General features: G+C 38.2%; 1 protein-coding gene across 2 annotated transcripts in view; it reads left to right on the forward strand.

Annotated features, from left to right (window-relative positions):
* The window catches only part of TTC28 (tetratricopeptide repeat domain 28), a 424481-nt gene that overhangs the window by 62674 nt on the left and 340929 nt on the right, over positions 1-20878 (forward strand). The gene's annotated exons all lie outside the window — the stretch shown is intronic.

Here is a 20878-nt window from a genome sequence, read left to right on the forward strand (position 1 = left end):
AGCCCAGACACCAGCCCACAGTGCTCGATTCCAGGACCCTGGGATCATGACCTGAGCCAAAATCCAGAGTCAGACAAGTCAGATGCTTAATTGACTGAGCCACCCAGAAGCCCCCACCCCAAGGCATATTTTGAAAAGCTCTCAATGGAGAGTACTTTATAGAATCATAGTATAGGAAGAATACTTCTGTTTGACTCAGTACCCATTAAAGATAGGTATTTTAGGGATGGATCTTTAGCTTTCTCTTCTAGTGATGAGTAACTTGTGGTTCAACAGTTTTTTTCTGAATACCAAGTATTGCAGAGCACTTTGCTAATTGCTGAGTAAGATGTGGCCCCTGGTCATCAAGAGGGAGAAAGAAAAGGCATAAACAGAGTAAAGTGGAAGTATAGGAGAGAGAGAGGGATAAATGCCAAGTGATAAAACTGTGCATGTTTTCTTGAAAAAAATGGAATTGGAGTGGGGTTTAGAAGGATTGCATGATTTTGGCAGACATACTGGAAGAGAAAAGTACTTTTGGCAGAGGTGGAGCAAAGAATACACATAGGAAAATGCTGAATGTGATCAGAACTAGTGAGTAGAATTGTGGGTGGAGTAAAGTTTGTGTGGGGGCTCATTGATGGGGGTGTTTTTTAAAAGATGGAAAAGTGGATTGGAGCCAAACTGTGGAAGTCTTTGGATATCAGAACTCCAAAATTTGATTTATTCTATATGTATTGATAAGCCAGTCAAAGTTTCGAGCCAGGGAATACATGATCAGAGTTCAGAGAGGAAAGAAAGAAACCTGATGATAGTTGAGTGCCTACTATGTACTTTGCTGCTAACAACATTATATGCTTTATATTCTTGTTTATTCCTCATAATAGTCCTGAAAAGTAGGTATTATGAGTATGGTGGAATTATATAGGAACCCTTTCTACCTTTTGCTCTGTCCTGCTGTGGACCTAAAAATGTTTTAAAAAATAAGGTTAATAAAAGTTTTAAGAGTAGGTTTTATTCATGGCCCATTGTAGAATGGTGATCCTAATATGTTTTAAAAAGGGGGGGATTAGACATGTTTCCATGTACAATATGAATGTAAGTGTACAGAAGAGCCTGGAAGAAGGCATGGTCAGTGGCTAACAATGTTACTTACCTCTGTGGAGTGAGGTGGAATTGGGGGTGGTGTTGCTGAGGAACCATCTCATGTTACTTAAGTACTTATCTATTATTTGAATTTTTACTAAAATGTATTCATGTGTTTACCTTTTTTTTTATTAAAGATTTTTAAAAAATTTACTTATTTGACAGAGATCACAAGTAGGCGGAGAGGCAGGCAGAGAGAGAGGAGAAGCAGGCTCCCTGCTGAGCAGAGAGCCCGATGTGGGGCTCAATCCCAGAACCCTGGGATCATGACTTGAGCTGAAGGCAGAGGCTTTAACCCACTGAGCCACCCAGGTGCCCCGTGTTTACCTTTTTTTAAACAACAAAGCTAAAAAAAAAAAAAAAGTAGGCTCAACCTATTTACAAGTGAAGAGACTGTAACCCTGAAACCATTGTTCAAGGTCACATAGCTGGTAATTGACTGCTCAAGGACATCTATACCTATCTTATTTTTGAAGTCATCTTTCCACTTATGAAGTGCATTAGAGAAGAGTTTGGATTCAGGAATGTAAGCCTGTTGCAGAAGATACATGATGTGAAGCTGAACAGGCAGTGGAAATATAAACAGAGATGTAAAGAGGTGTTATGGATGGAGACTTGACAGAATTTAAGAGATTAATGGGATGAGGGTAATAAGGGAGGGGAATTATTGAAGATACCTGTTTAACCAAGAGAATGTCGTCATTTGGTCACCAAATATTTAATGCACATTTATCATATACCTGGAACTGATTTAGGCAATGGGGTTTCAGCCCTGAACAAAGCAAAGTCCATGCTTTCATGTGTTGGGGAGAGAGAGACAATATGTAAATATGTTGGGATAGAGGCAGTTTTATCTGGGTGGAAGAGAGAGGCATTTCTGAAGAAGTGGTGTATAAATAGACACCTGGAGGAAGTAAGGGAAAAAAGCTATGTCGTTCTTGGGGGAAAAAAGACTAGTTCAGGCAGATGGATCACCCAGGGTAAAGGCCCATAGGAGGAAATATGCTTGAACTCACATAGGAGGAAGGAGAACAATTTGGCTAGACTGGAGAAACTGAAGGGCCTAATGGTAGAAGATAAGATCAAAGAGGTTGTTGGGGGGAGGGCAGATCATATAGGTTTTGAGGGCCATAGTAAGGACTTCAGATTTTATTGTAATGGGAAGACATCAGAGGGCTTTGAGCAAAATAGTAACATGGTCAGACTGATGCTCAGTCGAATCATCATAGGTGCTGTGTGGAGAATAGACTATACGGCACAAGGATCAGATCCATGAAACCAGCTGGGAGGCCACTGTTTCAACATAGGCAAGAGAAAATGATGGCTTGGGCCAAGGTGGTGGCAGTAGAGTTGGGGAATTCATTTGGTTCTGGACATTTTTTTGAAAGTAGAACTGATTAGATTTGCTGAAGGATTTCATATGGGGCATGAGAGAAAGAATGGAACCAAGTTATTTGATCTGAGCTACTGATAGAATGGAGTTGCTATTTAGTGAGCAATGGGAAGAATGTAGACAAAAGAGGTTTTAGGAGAAGGGAGTTGGAATTAAGAGTTCAGTTTTTGATGCCATTAGACATCTAAGTGGAGATTTGAGTATATATTTGGAATCTAATGAAGTTATAAGTTTTAGAGTTGTAGATTATGACTGGTCAGTTGCCCTGAAATCGCAAACTGTGAATAGAGCTCAGTGAGGAAATGTGGACAGTATGGGATTAACATGTTACTACTGGGGACAAAGGAAAGTGTCTCAATGTCTTTGATTTTCATCAAAGAAAGTACGTAAATAAAGCTAGAGAAGATATCTGAGACCCAAATACTGGGGACTGGAATATTTAGAAAAGAGAATCAGAAACAGGGAAGGGAAACCAAGAATGAATGGCCACTGCATGAGTGACTACAGATGTTCTTTCTGCATCCAATCTTTTGTCTAATGAACTTCCTAACTGGAAAGATGGGAGACTTGAGAAGAATGGAGAGAGAATGGAGTCAGTTGAAGCCAAAAGAGAAAGATGTTTCAAGGGTGAGGAAATGATAGGTCAGATAAGACTCTTGAGAGTTGATCAATGGATTTGACAGCATAGAGGTCATTGGTGGTCTTGCTTAGGGAAGTTTTGGTGGGGAAGGTTCAAGAAAATGGGAGATGAAGTACTGACCAAGAATAGATAACTTCCTGTGTCTTAAAGCTCTGTTATGAGGTGCATACACATTTATGATGATAATGTCTTCTGATGAATTTGCCCTTTTGTAATTAAGGAAGCATCCCTCTTTGGCTCTGCTTCTATTTTTGTTTTAAACTCTACTTTGATATTAATAGACCATTTGCTGTAGCCACTTGAAGGCCTGTGTGGTCTAGTTCAGCTCTCATATTCATTTGACAATTAAGATTTTAAGTTAAAGGTATTTATTTTCACTGTGGGTTTGGTCCAGTGTTGTGCATTCTCGTTCTCCTGTTCATTTCCCCCTTCACTTGTGTCAGATAGCTGATGAACTTAGAAACAATTACCAAGGTCAGGTCCAGAGATACCCTGTCAAAAATCAAATCTGATCTGTTACCTATACTTTAAAGATGACACAGGTGAATATCACGTTTTCTGTGCCTCATTTATGTCAGAAACATTGTCATAATTGCTACTATGATATCGTAGATTAGTATATTCACTTTTGTATCTTGAGGGAAAATGCAGAGAATTTACTTTAATTTGACATTTGGTTCATTTGGATGATGGTTTGCTTTATTTCTTTTGATAGCTTGGATCATCCCAGCAGTCACGTTCCTTCATGACTACTGCACGCATCCCTTAATAAAGCTCATGTTGCTCGTTACAATAGAATAATTAAGTTCTATTGAGTCTGGGCTGCTTCCATAATGCTTACGTTTTAGGAAATTTGAATTTGGGTCTGGCTGTCTACTGTTGTCCATTTTATTCTTTAGCCAAATAATGAAGAGTAGGTACTTTCTCTTCCAGTGCCTCCTGCCAGTACACATCAGATACGTCTCAGACTAGCGTGGAGATTGAAGGGATGCTTAGTTTTTAATCTAATCTATTGAGGTATCAGAGAAATATGTTTTGAAATATAAATAGAACATAATCTTTAAGGAAAAAATACGCTTTAAATCTTGCAGTTTTCTTTGGCAGAGGAACAGTATTAACATCTGGTTACCAAACTGTGGTACCCTTAAGAGAATTGGAGGTGATCCAATTTCCAATAAAATATTGGATTAAGTGACTTCACTTGAGTTTTATTATTTTTAAGTACATTTTTAAACCTCTGTTCTCCCTGTAATTTGCAGTTTGCATTTACTTGCAAGCAGTGATTTTAGTTTACATGATGAATCACTCTCTATACCAACATTTGTAGGATACCACAAAAAGTATCGTCAGAGTGAAAATGCCAGGTTACTAAAACGCTGCAGACAGGAAGGCACCATTTACTAATAAGGCAGCTCCGTCCTTGAATCTTTGTGTTGGGAGGGAAGGAACTGATATCTCTGGGCACTGATTTTGTACCAGGAGAGTACATATTTTATCATATTTTAGGTTTACATATTTTATCTCTTTTAGGTTTGCAACAAGCCTTTAAAGTAGCCTCATTCATGCCTCACAACAATCTGCTGAATCAAGAAGGACAGATTTTGAAATCTTAGAGAGAGGTTTGTGAGTTGCCTAAGACCACATAGCCAGTCAGTGGTGGAGCTGGGACAAGACCCCAAATTCCTCATCCTTACTTTATTCCTTCCACTGGGTCTCCTGATACTTTCTTCTTCTTCTTCTTCTTCTTTTTTTTCCTTTCCTTTCCTTTTCTTTTTTTTCTCTTTTTGGAGATTGTGATGGTAAGAGCTATGAGAGACTTGAGTGGATCTTTTTTCTAGTTAGTTCAGCATTCTCACCTAACCATCTCTCTTCCAACAACTGCAAATCTAGTGCTTGTATGTGCCTGATACCAAGGTAAATACTGTCCCATCCTGTAGGAGTTCAGAATAGGGTAGGTAAGGCAGGCGTGAGGCAAATGCTTGCAGTGACATTTAAATGTTGGTTTCTGAGGGCCCAAAGAAGTTGTAATTCATGTAAACTTTCCCAATGACATAGTGGAAAAGTTAGGACTAAAGCACTCACCTGTAAAGATGGGGATAATAGCACATTCTTCTCAGGCTTGTGTGAGGATTAAATGGATTATCAGAGAACCTACGTAGAAAGTATTTAGTACAGTACCTGGCACAAAGTAGCTGATCAAGAAATTTAGATTCAGTTTTATGCTTTTTTGACTCCATAAAACTGCCTCTCCCGATTGAAGTGGATAAAAGGGTTGAGAATTCTATGTATTTATCTCATAGAAACAGTAGAGAAAGAAACATGCTGTTTCTTACAGAAATTTAACCAACAAATTATTACTCTTTAGCAGAAGGGACTGATTATAAGTAATTGGATTTCATACAGCATAGAGAATTACACAAACCAGTCCTTTCAAGCATGTGCTTAATTCTGAGCTCCTCCTACATTTCTTACGTGCCTGGATCCCCACATTTGTTGGGTTAGTTTTGGGATTTGTTTTACTATCACATGTGCCACAACTTTGGGAAGGGGACATTTTTTATTTTGATATATGTAGACAATGATTTTTATGCTGTTCCAGCAGTGTTCAATGCCTTTATTCTCCTGTATACTCCTATTTAAGACAAACAGACAACATAAAATTGCTTCTCTTCTCCAAGTTAGACCTCACTTTGGAGTTTATTCATGTGTATTAACAGGGGAACTTTTAACTCTTCTCAGAAGTGGTATGCTAACAATGCTTTCTTCTTTAAAAAAAAAAACTTTTTATTTTGAAATAATTTTAGTCTTACAGAACAGTTGCAAAAACAGAACAGAGAGTTTCTATATACTCTTTACATAACTTTCTTTAATGTTAACGTTTTGATTAGGCATAGTATAATTATCAAAACTAACAACTTAACATAGGTACAAAATTATTAAATAAACTACAGCCCATGCAAATTTCACCAGTTTTCCCACTAATGTCCGTGTCCTGCTCTAGGATACAGTCCAGGATACCACATTGCACTTGACTGTTTTACCTTAAGCTTCCTCTACTATGTGGGCTGTCTTCCTTGTCTTGGTCAGTCTTTAACTTTTTTTTTTTTTTTGGTAGTGTAGTTCTGCTAATGATGAATTTTTTTTCCAGTTTTAAAAATCTTTTTATTTTACTTATTTTTAATCGTGATGAAATACACATAACACAAAATTTGCCATTGTAACCATTTTTCAGTGTCCAATTCTGTAGAGTTAAGTGCATTCACATTTTCCTGCAACCAATCTCCAGAACTCTTTTTGTCTTGCAAAACTAAAACTGTATACCCATTAAACAATAGCTCCTCATTCCTGCCTCCCCCATTCCTTGCCAATCACCATTCTACTTTCTGTCTCTATGAATGTGACTACTCTAGGTATCTTATATGAATAGAATCACGCCATATTTCTCTTCTCTTAGCAAAATGTCCTCAAGGTTCATCTTTGTCACAGCCTGTCCCATGTATGTGTGTATCAGAGTTTCCTTTCTAAGGCAGAATAGTATTCCATTGTATATATGGATTTACTGCATTTTGTTTATCCATTCATCTGTCAGTAGAAACTTGGGTTGCTTCCACCTTTTGGCTATTGTGAATAATGCTGCTGTGAACCTTAGTGTGCAAATATCTGAGTACCTGCTTTCAAGGATTTGGGGGTATATACCCGGATGTCAAATTGCTGGGTCATATGGTAATTCTATTTTAATTTTTTGAGGAATTGCCATACCGTTTTCCATGTTAGCTTTTATATATCCGAAAATATCTTTTTTTTTTTTTTGCTATGGTATTTGAAAGATATTTTCATGAAGTCTTGAGATTTCATTCAAAGATTTAAAGATGTCACTACACTTGTTTTTCTTGTCTTTCTCAGCTTCCTGCTGAGCAGAGAGCCTGATGCGGGGCTTGATCCCAGGACACTGGGATCATGACCCAAACCAAAGGCAGATGCCCTACCGACTGAGCCACCCAGGTGCCCCTGGCTTGGTTTCTATGGATTTATTCTTCTCCTCATTAAGGGTTATATTTTCCTGCTTATTTATTTGCTTGATAATTTTTGATTGGATGTCAGGCATGGTGGATTTTACAAAGTTGGATGCTAGGTATGCTTGTATTTACATGATGTTTTAAAATTTTCTTGGTAAGTTTTGTTGTTATAGGTTACTTGGAAATAGTCTGACCCTTCTGAGGCTTGCTTTTTAACATTCGTTGGGTGGGACGAGAGCAGCCTTTAGTGCAGGCTAGTTTTGCTCCATTATTGAGGCAATACCCTGCAGATGCTTCATGTCCCATGAATTGGGAGTTATTTGTTTGTTTGTTTCTTTTTCTCTCGGGGTGGTGAGAAGAATATTCCTGGCCTTCTGTGAGCCCTGGAGAGTGGTTGGTTCCACCTGCTTCTTTCTGGTGGTTCTTTCCTCAGTCTTGGATAATTTTCTCAAACTGATGTGCTGTTCAACTCTCAAATGAAGACTTGGGATGGGAGGACTCTCTGAAGAGCTCTACAGTTTTGTCTCAGTGTAGCTCTCTCCTCTCCAGTATTCTGCATGTGAATTCTACTCACCAGAGCATTTTGAGCTCCTTACATGGTCTTCTCAGCTGAGGGGGAGTGCTGGCTTCTTCTTGGCTGCTGCTTCACAGAGCTACAGCTGAAAACTCTGTACAGTGAGCTTGGGCAGTTGTAGGGCTTACCTCTAACTTTGTCCTCTCTCAGGGATCATTGTCCTTTGCTGCCTCTTGTTCAGTGTCTGAAAACTCTCATTTCTTCTCTATTTCCTTCCAGTTTTTCAGTGAAGTAATTAGGTAGATAGGCCTTGTCCCTATTATTCGCTCTTGCCTAGAGACAGAATTTGAGCAAGTTATTTAATCTCCTTATGTTCTAGGGTACTCATCTATAAAATGAAGTTAATATTTATGGATTTGGAGGATTGAATAAGATAAATCACATAAAGCACGTACTGTAGTTCCTGGCCCAAACTAAGTACTAAGTGAATGTTCGTTATTATTATTAGCAACAAAGGGGGGAGAGAACTATTAGTGAAAGTGTTTTTCCCTCCCCTTCCTCCCACCTTAATCTTCACTCTCCTTTTTATTTATTCATTTTTTTAACAAGACCTAAAGATTTTTTTATATATATACTTTATTTTATTACTTTTTAATAGTACATCATTAGTTTTTGATGTAGTGTTCAACTATTCATTAGTTGGTATAACACCCAGCGCTCATCACAACACATGCCCTCCTTAATAACCATCACCTGGCTAACCCATCCTCCCCACTCTCATCCCTCTGAAACCCTCCGTTTGTTTCTGGGAATCAGGAGTCTCTCATGATTTGTCTCCCTCTCTGATTTCTTCTCCTTCAGTTTTCCCTTCCTTCCCCAGTGGTTCTCCCTCTATTCCTTATGTTCCACATATGAGTGAAACCATACGATAATTGTCTTTCTCTGCTCGACTTACTTCACTTAGTAAACACCCCTCCAGTTCCATCCATGTCGATGAAAATGGTGGGTACTCATCCTTTCTGATGACTGAGTAATCTTCCATTGTATATATGAACTACATCTTTTTTATCCATTAATCCATCTTAATACCCTAATCAATGTAGAAGGTAGTAACTTTCTCTGAAAACTTTTCTCCCCCCAAAGTCAGAATAGTATAACAGTTAGGAACTTAGTCTATAGAGTCAGACTTGGATTGAAATCCTTGCTTTCCCTTTCACTAATCTGCAACATAAGTATTGTGCCTCATTTGTAAAATGGGGCAACACCACATATTTCATGTGGTTTTTGGGAAAATCAAATTAATGTGTATAAAATCCTTTAGCACAGTGGCTGTCACACAACTAGGACTTAGTAAATGGTAGGTAAGTGGTAGCGATTAGCTTTACTAGTAGTAAAGTTCACACCAGAGATCTAAAATTCAAATAATCATATCTAATTCCAGTGTTGTAGGCAGTGGTTTCCTTTTAGTCGTCTTTTCATTATACAACTAACCTAATAATATTTGAATATGACTTTATAGTTCACAGAATATATTTACATACATTATCTTGTTTGATTCTTGAATCTTTATCTCTGTTTTCCAGTGAGGAACCTGAGACTCAGAGAGGAGGATAAACAATGAACTTAGGGCCAGACAGCTAGTAAATGATAGCCACAGCTAGACCGATGATTACAGAGCTCCTGGTTGGGTGTTTACACTATCCGTGTTGCTTCCTAATGAAACATTTCACTTTTGTCTAGATTTGCATATTGTATCATCAATAATGGATGTCCTATTCTACCAGGGCAAGGATCATGGAGAGTCTTAACTGTTTATATTTTGCTTAGTGGCCAGCATTCAATGTGTAGATATTATTTACATGCTATCTATCAAAAGAAAAAAATATAATTTTTCTTTTACTGCTTATTTCCCCCAAATGAGGGTTTTTTGAGAAATTAATACATATTTGTGTGGGACACTGTTAAATGGTAATTCTTTCTTCAAAATGTAGCTGCGTAACTAGATTCTTGAGAGATTTTCATTTTGGAAGCAAATATCTTCTATGTAGGTAAATGTATTGCATTTTCTTCTCAGGATAAAGCTTTTCTAGAATTACCTCAAATAGAATTGCTATTTGCCAATTTCATGGAAGTTACAGTAATTCCTTTAGTAGATCCATTTATAGATCAAATGTCTATGACTAAATATAATTACTTACAGCTAAATCTGATCAAAGCAATAGGCTCAAAATAACTTATGTGGCATTTAAACCAAAGAAGGGAGGCAGGATGTTTCAAATGATGGACATTTCCAATTGTTCCTTTTGAAAAATTACTTTGAAAATGTCTGTGTTCCTCCATGCTTACTTTCAGAAACAAAACAAAACAAAAAAACACTTCAACTTTTATTTCATGGTTTTTGCACTAGAATATCCTTACAGGGAGAGAGTTTCTTTGGGGCAGTTAATTACATGTCAATTATCATGGCCTATTTATGGTTTTGATTTCCTTCCCTATACTTCCCTAGTATTAGAACAACTGTACTCTTTTAAGGAGCCTATTTTGACCAGTTTTTGCTATTTTACCATACTATTTATAGATATAGGCAGAAGATTGCTATCATTTTCAGAAACTAGTTTTGGTCAAATTCTCTATATAAACTTAACATAGTTATTTGGTGGTTATTTATTTCCTTAGCTACTGCTTATACCCTACATAATTATCAATGGAACAATCTTTTAAAAAATATAAAACAGATTACTCTAGATGATAAATCTGTAGTCAGTGGTCCTTGCTCTCATAATTAAAATATCTAGTGAGTACAGATGTTAAACAATGGTATTTTTGAAGATGTGGTTAGAATCCCTGGATTTTAGTGTTCTTCATCTTCTCTTCTGCAATGGAAGAGTCTGTCAATAGGCCTGTAATGCCCTAAGATGCTAAGTGTCACTATGTAAGTAAAGCAGCCTGAGCATTTGGGGTTCTCTTGATTTGCTTGTCTTTTACAAGTCATTGGATACTTAGAAGCAATTAAACCTTTGTCTAGCATATGAAGGAAGGGCTTCATAAAGTATCTGATGGAGTTAAAATAAAAGACTCCAAGGTGTTTTTTTTTGTGTGTGTGTGTGTGTGTGTGTGTATTTGGAGAAATAAGAATGAACTTGCCTTCTATTTTCATCTTTCCTGCATGATACCTGACATTTAGTAGGTAATCGATACATATTCTTTAAGTGAGTGAAAGAATCCAGTAAATAATGCAAGGTACTTCCAAATACAAAATTATCTCTAGGGGTGAGCTCACCAATATCCAGTGTTCTCCTCCTTTCTCTTTTACTTGCTCTTTGTGTTAGCCTACACTACTGTTGTGGTATTCTTCATCTCTTTGTTGTATATTAGAATAAAAGACAGGGGTACCTGGGTGGCTCAGTGGGTTAAGGCCTCTGCCTTGGGCTCAGGTCATGATCCCAGGGTCCTGGGATGGAGCACCACATAGGGTTTTCTGCTCGGCAGGGAGCCTCCTCCCTGCCCCGCTCCCCCACCTCTGCCTGCCTCTTTGCCTACTTGTGATTTCTGTCAAATAAATAAATAAAATCTTAAAAAAAAAAAAGAAAGAAAGAAGAGACAGATTAGAAACATAGACTGTTTTGGAAGGGATTTAGCTCACCCACATTTTACTGATGGAAGTATTCCTAGGTTTGGAAATGGTTCTGTTCTCCTGCCTCCTGTGTTTGCTCCCATGTAGCACAAATCTTGTTGCTTTTCCCACTTAGACATTTGCTAGCTGGGACATATTGACAGAGGTGAGGGGTCACGGAGACTGACTGAAAGGGAGAAAGGAAAAGGAAAAGGAAGGAGGAGGAGAAGGAAAAGCTGACCATCTGCATCTAAGAGTCCCCATCCTGGCCCCTCTGTTAGGAATAGTTATTGTTTCTATCCAGTGCATAGAACAAAGAACATTATCTTGGAAAAATAGATATCAGTGTCTTACACTTACTTTCTTCCTTTTTTAAAAAAAGTGATAAATAAGACAAAGAAAGAACAATAGGGAGGTGGGGGAGAGGAAGTGGCAGCTGGCAGAGGGTTCAGGGAATATGGCTGGGACTGTAGGGAGAGAAAAAACATTGCCATGTGGGTGAGTGAAATGCTGGAGTTTCAAAGCGGGAGTAATTTTACACTGAAAATCCTATAATTATGTGCTTGGCTGTTTAATAAAAACATCCTGTGGTGAAATTACTATATATTTACTCTGTATCTGAAATGCAGAATATCTTAAATACATGTGTCATCATGGGATGGGTGCTACATCTTAAATTTTTTAAAAAAGGAAATTAGATGTTTTTAATAGCAGCTGCTCAGAAATTTTCCCACTATGAACGATCAATTCAGAGTTACCTGATTAAATCTGTCATTTGTCAGTCTTGAAGGTTTCCTGTTTTCTGAATTCTTGAAAGAAAATTTCTATGGACACAAATGGTTATATCATTAACTTCTTAGATGTGAACCTACTCCGGACAAAAAACAACAACAACAACAACAACAACGTGGTAGCAGGGGTAGCTGGGTTGAATATGCATGCCTGCATGCAGGCTATCTGGCCTGAGATTTAAGTTTTTACTGAGTTTCTAAGGAGTGGCGCCATGTGACTTTGTCTGCAGAAACAGTTATTCACTGCTTTCATGACAGTTAGAATGACCTTGAGTCGGTGGAGTTAACTGCAGCATTGTCCAGGTGACCTGACGGTATTCTTAAAAACACAGATTCTGATTTGGTGGATCTGGAGCCAGCCCTGAGTTTCTGCCACCTAAAATCTCAGGTGGTGCTAATGCTTCCGGGCTGAGGACAGCACTGACTAGCAAGGGTTTGTAGTGTTTGTTACTCTCCTCCTCTTTGTAGTTCTGCCTTTTTCTTTTCCTTCCTTCCTTCTTTCCTTCCTTCCTTCCTTCCTTCCTTCCTTCCTTTCTTTCTCTGTCTCTCTTTTTTAAAGATTTTATTTATTTATTTGACAGACAGAGAGGCAGGCAGAGAGAAGAAGGGAAGCAGGCTTCCCACTGAGCAGAGAGCCTGATGCAGGGCTCTATCCCAGGACCCTGGGATCATGACCTGAGCTGAAGGCAGAGCCTTTAACCCACTGAGCTACCCAGGCGCCCCTAGCTCTGCCTTTCTTGATCTATGTGTCTCTCCACCTCTGCTTCTGTTTCTCACAGTTTCTGCCTTAACTTGTCTGTGTGTAACTCTGCCTTGTCCTTCTCTGCTTCTCTCTGCTTTCCCCTTCTCTGCCTTCCCTCTTCATCTCCTCTCACCGACAACCTGCCTCCCTCTGCTTACCTCCTCCTTCAGCCTACTCCTGCTCTTTCTCCTTCTCATGCATGTGCATAGCACATTCACAGAATTATACTGTAGGGCATAGTCATGCTCAGTGAAGAATGTTGACTAGTATTTAATGATGTTGATGACGTATTTCCCATTTTGAGCCTAAGCCAAATCCTTCTTTCTCGCCGTTCTCAGAGATAAGGAACAATGCCAAGGATGGGGTGTGGGGTGCTGAGTTTTTATTCACCATTCAGATTCTCGACATGAGACATTCTACAGGTGATCATGGTTACCTCAAAAGTATTAGAAAAGCACATAAATCCCCCAGGCTGGTTTGGTCATTACAGAAGTTTGCAGTGGTCATTTGGAATCTAGTAATCTTAGCTGATGAGCTGAATTCCTCCCCCTAATTTAATTACTGCCCTTTAGGAAGTCATGCTTCTTGCAACCATGCATCTATTTGCCCCCGAGATTTAGTCCAGAACAGCTAGCTGGTAATTTTGAACTAATTACTTAAACCTTGGGCATTGAGTTCCTCATCTGTAAAATATGAGTTTAGCTAGATGGTCTCCAAGGCTTCTTTTGGCTATGACATGCTGTGATCTTTAAAGTCTTTAGGTAAAGAACATTTCAAATATTGGATGTTCAAATTATTGTTTGGATCATTTTCTCATGAAAATATAAATTTCTGAGGCACCTGTGTGGTAAAGTTTATATAAGCATCTTTCCTTTGGCTCAGGTCATGACCCTGTTGTCATGGGATCAAGCCCTGCAGCATCATCGGGCTGCTTGCTCAGTGAGCCTGTTTCTCCCTCTCCCTCAGACCCTCCTCCCACTTGTGCTTTCTGTCTCTCTCTCTCTCCCTCCCTCTCTCTCTCTCTCACTCACTTTCTCCCTCAAATAAATAAATAAAATCTTTAAATATATATATATATATTATAAATGTCTTTGTAAAATGGGGCTTGACTTGTTATATTCTGGGTTTAATTAAGATTAATCAATATATTTCATCTTTCAGTGATCTAAAGTAATGTAGGTAAAGGGTAACATAAGCAAAAAAATCACTTTTATTTGCTTTAGAATACACTAATTACAACATAATTTTCTTCCCGATTGGTTTGCTTGGGCTGATATTGGGCATAGTTAGTATTTGTGAAGCTTCCTGGAGCTGTCATTATCTGCACATAGTATCTAATACTAGATGATCTGAAGATCTAGAAGCCCAGCTTAGTGCCTTTTACTTTTCAGTGCTCTGGATGCTCTCTACTTCTTATCACTGAACAGAAGGACAATTAGTAACTGTTTTAGAAGACACCGCTATTTTTGGAAGCGTCCATTATATTTTCTTTTGGTTTGGGTGGGGAAGAAATGAGGATGCAAGGTAGAGTAGGGCTTTGCCAAGCTGAACTCTTTATGTATCTGAGTCTTTTCTTGTATAAATGGTCCCTATACATGTTAGATGACTGCAGTCCTCATATGCTGGTACTAGTTTGAATGTTCCTTGGATTCGCTATCTAAAAGTTTTCTATATTATATGTTTTCTATAAAATTATTTAATTATCAAGAAACTGTAGGTGATTATTTATCTTCTGTCATAAGACTTTTGACTTCTGTCATGATTTATGATTATAAACTCAGTGATAATGCAGATTGGGATGTGCCATCACTGGTGCCACAATGAAGGCTGGGCTGGATGGGGATTATGAGATTGCACAAAATGTAGACTAGTTTTTAGTATATGTGCTGCCGAAGCGAGCACTGTAGACTAGTCTTTATATAAAACATTTATTTATCCCTCAAACCAGGTATATCTTGCTTTAAAGAAATGCAGTATATAGTAAGTCAGGGTTTGGGGCACCTGGGTGGCTCAGTGGGTTAAAGCCTCTGCCTTTGGCTCAGGTCATGATCTCAGGGTCCTGGGATTGAGCCCCTTGTAGGACTCTCTGCTCAGCCGGGAGCCTGCTTCCCTTCCTCTCTCTCTGCCTACTTGTGATGTCTGTCTGTCAAATGAATAAATAAAATCTTAAAAAAAAAAAAGAAAGGGTTTAACTGAAGGGAATTTAGTGAGGGCACCATTTACAGAGGTTTGTGGAGGGTTAAGGTCACTGAAAAAGGACAGTGAGATATCTGGACCTGATACTCTGAGGATGCAGGAGAGCTGGCATTGAAGAAGAATGGTGTGAGAGAAGCTATAGCTGCAGAGGAATGAAGTTCCTGAAACAGTCATGCCAGGGCTGAGGGGGAGCTGAGGGGTTGTGGGAGAGGGATCAGGAATAAACGCTCTGATACTTCTTTCCTCTTGCTTCTGATCTCTCATTGGTTGAGCCCCAAAGCCCAGGGTACGAGAACCATAGTTGTTATATAGGTTGGCCTCCTGGTGCCTAGGGGGAGCCACCAAGGCAGGGTATGGATAAGGTGGCAGGAGACAGCAAACAGAATTCTCAGCACAGAAAAGGTTTATTTTGATTTACCGATTGAACTCAACTTCAAAGTAAAATGAAGTGCATCTGTGATTTCATCTCATGCTGACTATATATTCCTGTTAATCTTTGGATATATTTTTAACATCTTTTAAACTTTTTACAAGTAATTTTCACTGTGCCTTGTGAATACCTTAAGAAGTAGGAATTCAAAAAAGGAGAAGAAGAAGAAGAGGTAGTAGTAGTAGTTCTATATGGAACCGAAAGCCAAAATCAGCTTGTTCCAGAGGTTTTATTTACTTCTGTAAATCTTTATTACACTCAAGAAAAGGAGACATGCTAGTTGGTCAAGTTGACATTTTCTTTTAAAGCTGATGAAAGATACTTTAAATTAAGCATGAATCTTTGAAGAACCTGCCAGTTCATTTTTAAAACATGACCAGTTCTCTGATGTACATGGATTGTATTAAGAAAGGATTCTGTTTTAGCACCTGATCTTTTCTTTTGAGTGATGTGTCATTAATCTAATTATAGTACTTGTTGCAACTGATCACACGGAATGTAACCTTTTTCAAATGTGTCTGTAATTGACATACCTTCATGATACAACTTGGAACTCCCCATTACCTACTACTTTTCTAGAGGCTTACAAGTCTAGTTTTATTTATAACCCATTAGAGGCCCAGGCAGTGTGAGATCCTATCTTTTGAATGAGAAAGTTCTGTCTTAACAACAAGTAAAGCAACAACAACAAAATCCTAACAACTTTTTAGTATATTTACAAACAAGTAAGTGCCTCTGTCTGCCCTTAAATGTAGTCCTTTTGTGTTCAAGATATGGCCTTGCTAGTCTCGGTTGTACTACCTACTTAGAGGGAGCTCCCCCTAATAAGTCATACCCCTGGCCTTGATGAGGAGGACAGGTATCTTCCCGTCACCTTGGTTCATTTTCAGTACCTGATCAGCATACTCTTCAGAGTATAATACTATGCCAGTATTAACTTTTCAAGCCTAAACTTTTAAGAAAAGAGCTGGATTTTCCTTGTTTTGTTTTTTTCTGGTTTGTTTTCATTTTTTAGGTTTGTTTTTGGTGTGTGTGTGTGTGTGTGTGTGTGCGCGTTTGCAAAAGTTGTTTAGGGTAGACGAAGAGCAGTGGATGCTCTAAGTAGTGACTCCTTGAAAAGCCACATACCGTCCTAAGTCCTTGATTCACATCTAAAGCGCAGTGACTTACTATTGTAGTTTGAGAGTATCTTCAGGTGTATGCATGCTCCCATTCTGGACTGTTGGATCACCTGCTTTTTAAATATTGTTTAATAGTTATCTTTTTTAAAAGCATATATATATTTTTAGGATATACAGGTAGGTAGGAAAGCTGAGGTATTGAAGGGTAGTGTTTTTTTGGTTTGTTTTTATTAAGTCTTGAAATGGGTGTTGCTGAAAATTTTAAAGTCTTCTCAGTCTCTTAAATGTTTTTGCACATTCTTTCAGCACCACTCACTGTTCTGTCTATCAGTTTAAACACACATCTACTAGACAGTGCATTTACATGTTGTAGTGTACACATTCAGATGTGATTTCACAGTAATCTTGCAGCATCCTGTTTCCGTGAGGGGATGGAAGCGTTCTTTGTAGTTTTTCATCATGATAGTAAAAGAAAGTGTAAAATAAGACTGTTGTGTATCACTTATCTTTTGCAGTCATGGAAGAAATCAGGAGTCACATAAATTGTTTGGGTAGCTTAAGGAAAAACAAAATAAGGAAAAACAGCTAGTTTATAGGTAGCAGATTTCTTCTGGAGGTACCTGGAGACCTCCAGAAGGTCTGGAGGTTGGTCCCTTCCAACTTGCATATTCCATCCTTGTCTACTTTATTCACTTTGTCATATGTGGCCTTGTCACAAATACGGAAAACTATCTGAAGATGCAGACATCAGAGAGTGCCTTTTTGTATTGTTTCACATATTTTTTGTTAAGGATTTTACTTATTTATTTGGGAGAGAGAGATCTGTATTGTCTCAATTCAGTTCTCTTGAAGAATGAAAGCAAGGTAGAAGCGAAATGATTGTTAATACCTGAATATGATCCTTTAATGCTTTTTATTTTATTTTTATTTATTTATTTGAGAGAAAGGGAGAGAGCTTGAGCGAGAGGGACGAAGGGAGAGAGACTCTGAAGCCAAAACAATAGTCAGCTGCTTAACCTATAGTACCACCCAAGCGTCCTATCCCCCACTTAATGCTTAAAAAAAGTTTTTTTTTTTTACTGAGATACAATTGACATATAATAAACTGCACATATTTAAAGTGTACAGTTTGATAAATTTTAATATATGTGCCTGCCCATGAAACCATTCTCACAATATTCACCATCCCCCAGAAGTTTCCTTGTATATGCCTTTTGTAGTTCCTACCAGCAATGTACTCTCCAGGTAACAACCAGTAGCCTTTTTATAAATTAGGTTGCATTTTCTAGGTTTTTATAGAAATGAAATCATAGCATATATACTCCTGTGTATGGCTTCTGTCACCCAGCATCATTGTTCTGAGATTTATCCGTGTGGTGGTTGCATGTGTCAGTAGGTCATTCCTTTTTCTTTCCTTCCTTCCTTCCTTCCTTTCTCTCTCTCTCTCTCTCTCTCTTTCTTTCTGTTTTAAGATTTTATTTATTTATTTGATGAAGAGAGAGAGGTCACAAGTAGGCAGAGAGGCAGGCAGAGAGAGGGGGAAGCAGGCTCCCTGCCGAGCAGAGAGCCCCATGCAGGGTTCAGTCCCAGGACCCTGAGATCATGACCTGAGTCAAAGGCAGAGGCCTAAGCCACTGAGCCACCCAGGTGCCCCTCATTCCTTTTTCTTGTGGAATAATGTTCCCTTATATGGATGCACCACAATGTGTTTATCCATTTGCCTCTTATTGGACATTTGGGTGGTTTCCAGTTTTTGTATAAATAAGGCTGTTGTAAGAATTTGTGTACAAATCTTTGAATATATCTGCTCTTGCATAAATACCTAGGAGTAGAATGGCTGGATCATATAGTAGGTGTATGTTTAACTGTTTAAGAAGCTGCCAAACTGTCAAAAATGGTTGCATCATTTTACATTTACTCTGTGAGTTTATGAGAGTTCTAGTTTCTCCTCATCCTTGCCAACACTTGGTATGCATGGCCAGTCATTTAATTTTAGTCACTTTAATGGGTGTGTAGTAGTAATATCTTGTTATGGCTCTAATTTTCATTTTGGTAATGACTAATGATGTTGAACAATTTTTCTTGTGGTTATTTGCCATCCATATGTCTTTGATCAGCTAGTTTTTAAAAATTGGTTTGTTGGTTGTCTAATTATTGAAATTTGAGAGTTCTTTTTTTTACCCTGAATATAAATTTATGAGATAAATTCTTGACAGATTTTGTTTCAGTCTCTGGCTTATCTTTTTGTTCCCTTAATTGTTTTTTAAGGAGCAACAGCTTTTACTTTTGATGAAGTCCATTTTTTCAGTTTGTTACATTATGAATTGTGGTTTTGGTGTCATATGTAAAAAATCTTTGCTAACTCCAAATTCACAAAGATTTTCTCCCGTTTTCTTCTAGACATATTATAATTTTATGTTTTATGTTTTGGTCTAAGGTTGATTTTTAGTTGTTTTTTTTTTTGTATATGGTGTGAGGTATGGATCTACATTTTGGACAGGGTGAGGGACATATGGATATTCAGTTGTTTCAGCATGTTTTGTTGAAAAGTCTGTCCTTTCTTCACTCCCTTGCTTTTGTCCTTTGTCCAAAAACAATAGTTTTTTCTTATTGTACCCTTCTGCTTTTCTTCTATGTTGTTCAACACTGTGAAAACAAAAGGAGAACAGATAAAGACCAGACTCTTTGGAAAATAAACAAGACCTTTAATATAATTCGGCCCCAGTTCAACTCTCCTTGTTCATCTTCTGCCACAACTAGCTTCTTCCAATCCCCCCCACCCCGTTTTACTATGTGGGATTGCTTTCAGTTCCCTGACTGTGTCATTGGCTTTCATGCCTCTGTGCTTTCCCACAAGTTCTTCCCTCTGCCTGAGATACCCTTTTCCCAGTGAATCATCAACTCCCTTGTTAAGACCATCCAAATGCTGCTGAGAAAGCTCCCATTGTCTAAGTTAACTGCTCCCTCCTTTGTGCCAACAAAGCACTGTGGATCTTTACTGAGTATTTTTTTTAAGATTTGTTTGTTTATTTATTTATTTATTTATTTGAGAGAGAGAGAGCACACAAGATTACATACAAGTGGGGTTAGGGGCAGAAGGAGAGGGAGAGAGAATCCCAAGCAGACTTCCTGCTGAGCGCGAAGCCCAATGTAGGACTCAACCTCATCACCCTAAGATTATGACCCCAAGATCATGACCTGAACCAAAATCAAAAGTGAGACATTCAATCCACTGAGTCACCCAAGTGCCCCTACTTACTACTTTCTATTGTCATTATCTTCATTACCTGTCTTTCTTAACAGACTGAGTTCAGAAGAAGATGTGTTCAAGGATCATGGCTAATTCATCTTTGTATCTCAATGGGTAAATCATGAAGTAAGAAAATGTTAAAAGAATGGGTGCTTGAGAGAAGGGTGAGGGAATTAGAAGTGAGTATTTTAAGAGGAAAACCCATTGAGAAGAAATATATTGTGTTTAGATTTGGTTTACCTTTGTGGGCAGAATGTCCAATGGGCTATAGGAAATCTTAGATAGGACTGCGTATTTGTCCATGAGTTTCTTTATTAACTTCACAGGCTTCTTTGATGAGATTTGGTTACTGTGTCTTTACAGAGTTAAATACAGTTAGTAAAGTATAGAGGAAAATAACCAAAGACAGTAATCAAGAAATGTATGTTGAGAGTAGTATTTTCTTTCTTTTTTTAAAAGAGTTTATTTATTCATAGAGATAAAGAGAGAGCACAAGCAGGGGGAGCAGCAGGCAAAGGGAGAGGGAGAAGCATGCTCCCTGTTGAGCAGGGAACCCTATGCAGAGCTTGATCCCAGGACCCTGAAAAAAGCAGACACTTAACTGACTGAGCCACCCAGGTGCCCCGAGAATGGTATTTTCAACATATATACATATAAAGGAAGAGGAAAGAAATTGTTGAATTAACAGCTGCTGAATTGTGACACATGCTGGTTTTTTTTGTTGTTGTTGTTTTTGTTTTGGTGTGGGCGGGGAGTGTTCAGGTTTACATAGTGTTTAGCACCTAAACATGTGCAAATTGGTGTTTAATAAATATATGATTGATATGTGCCATATTTCCTATTACTGCTTTTAAGCTGCTTGCAGTGAATGAAATTCAGTGCCACTGCCTTTTTGCACATAGTTTTAAAAAATTCTTAATCCTGATGAAAGGGATTTAATTAGAAATGTCTGTGGGATCTAATTTTGGTACTCATTTTCCCTTGTGTTGCTCAGTGTTGTTTGGCAAAATTTCTAAAGACTAATAAATTCAAATTAAAGGAAGAAGT

This window comes from Neovison vison, chromosome 3 (genome assembly GCF_020171115.1).
Source record: "Neovison vison isolate M4711 chromosome 3, ASM_NN_V1, whole genome shotgun sequence".
Taxonomy (NCBI): domain Eukaryota; kingdom Metazoa; phylum Chordata; class Mammalia; order Carnivora; family Mustelidae; genus Neogale; species Neogale vison.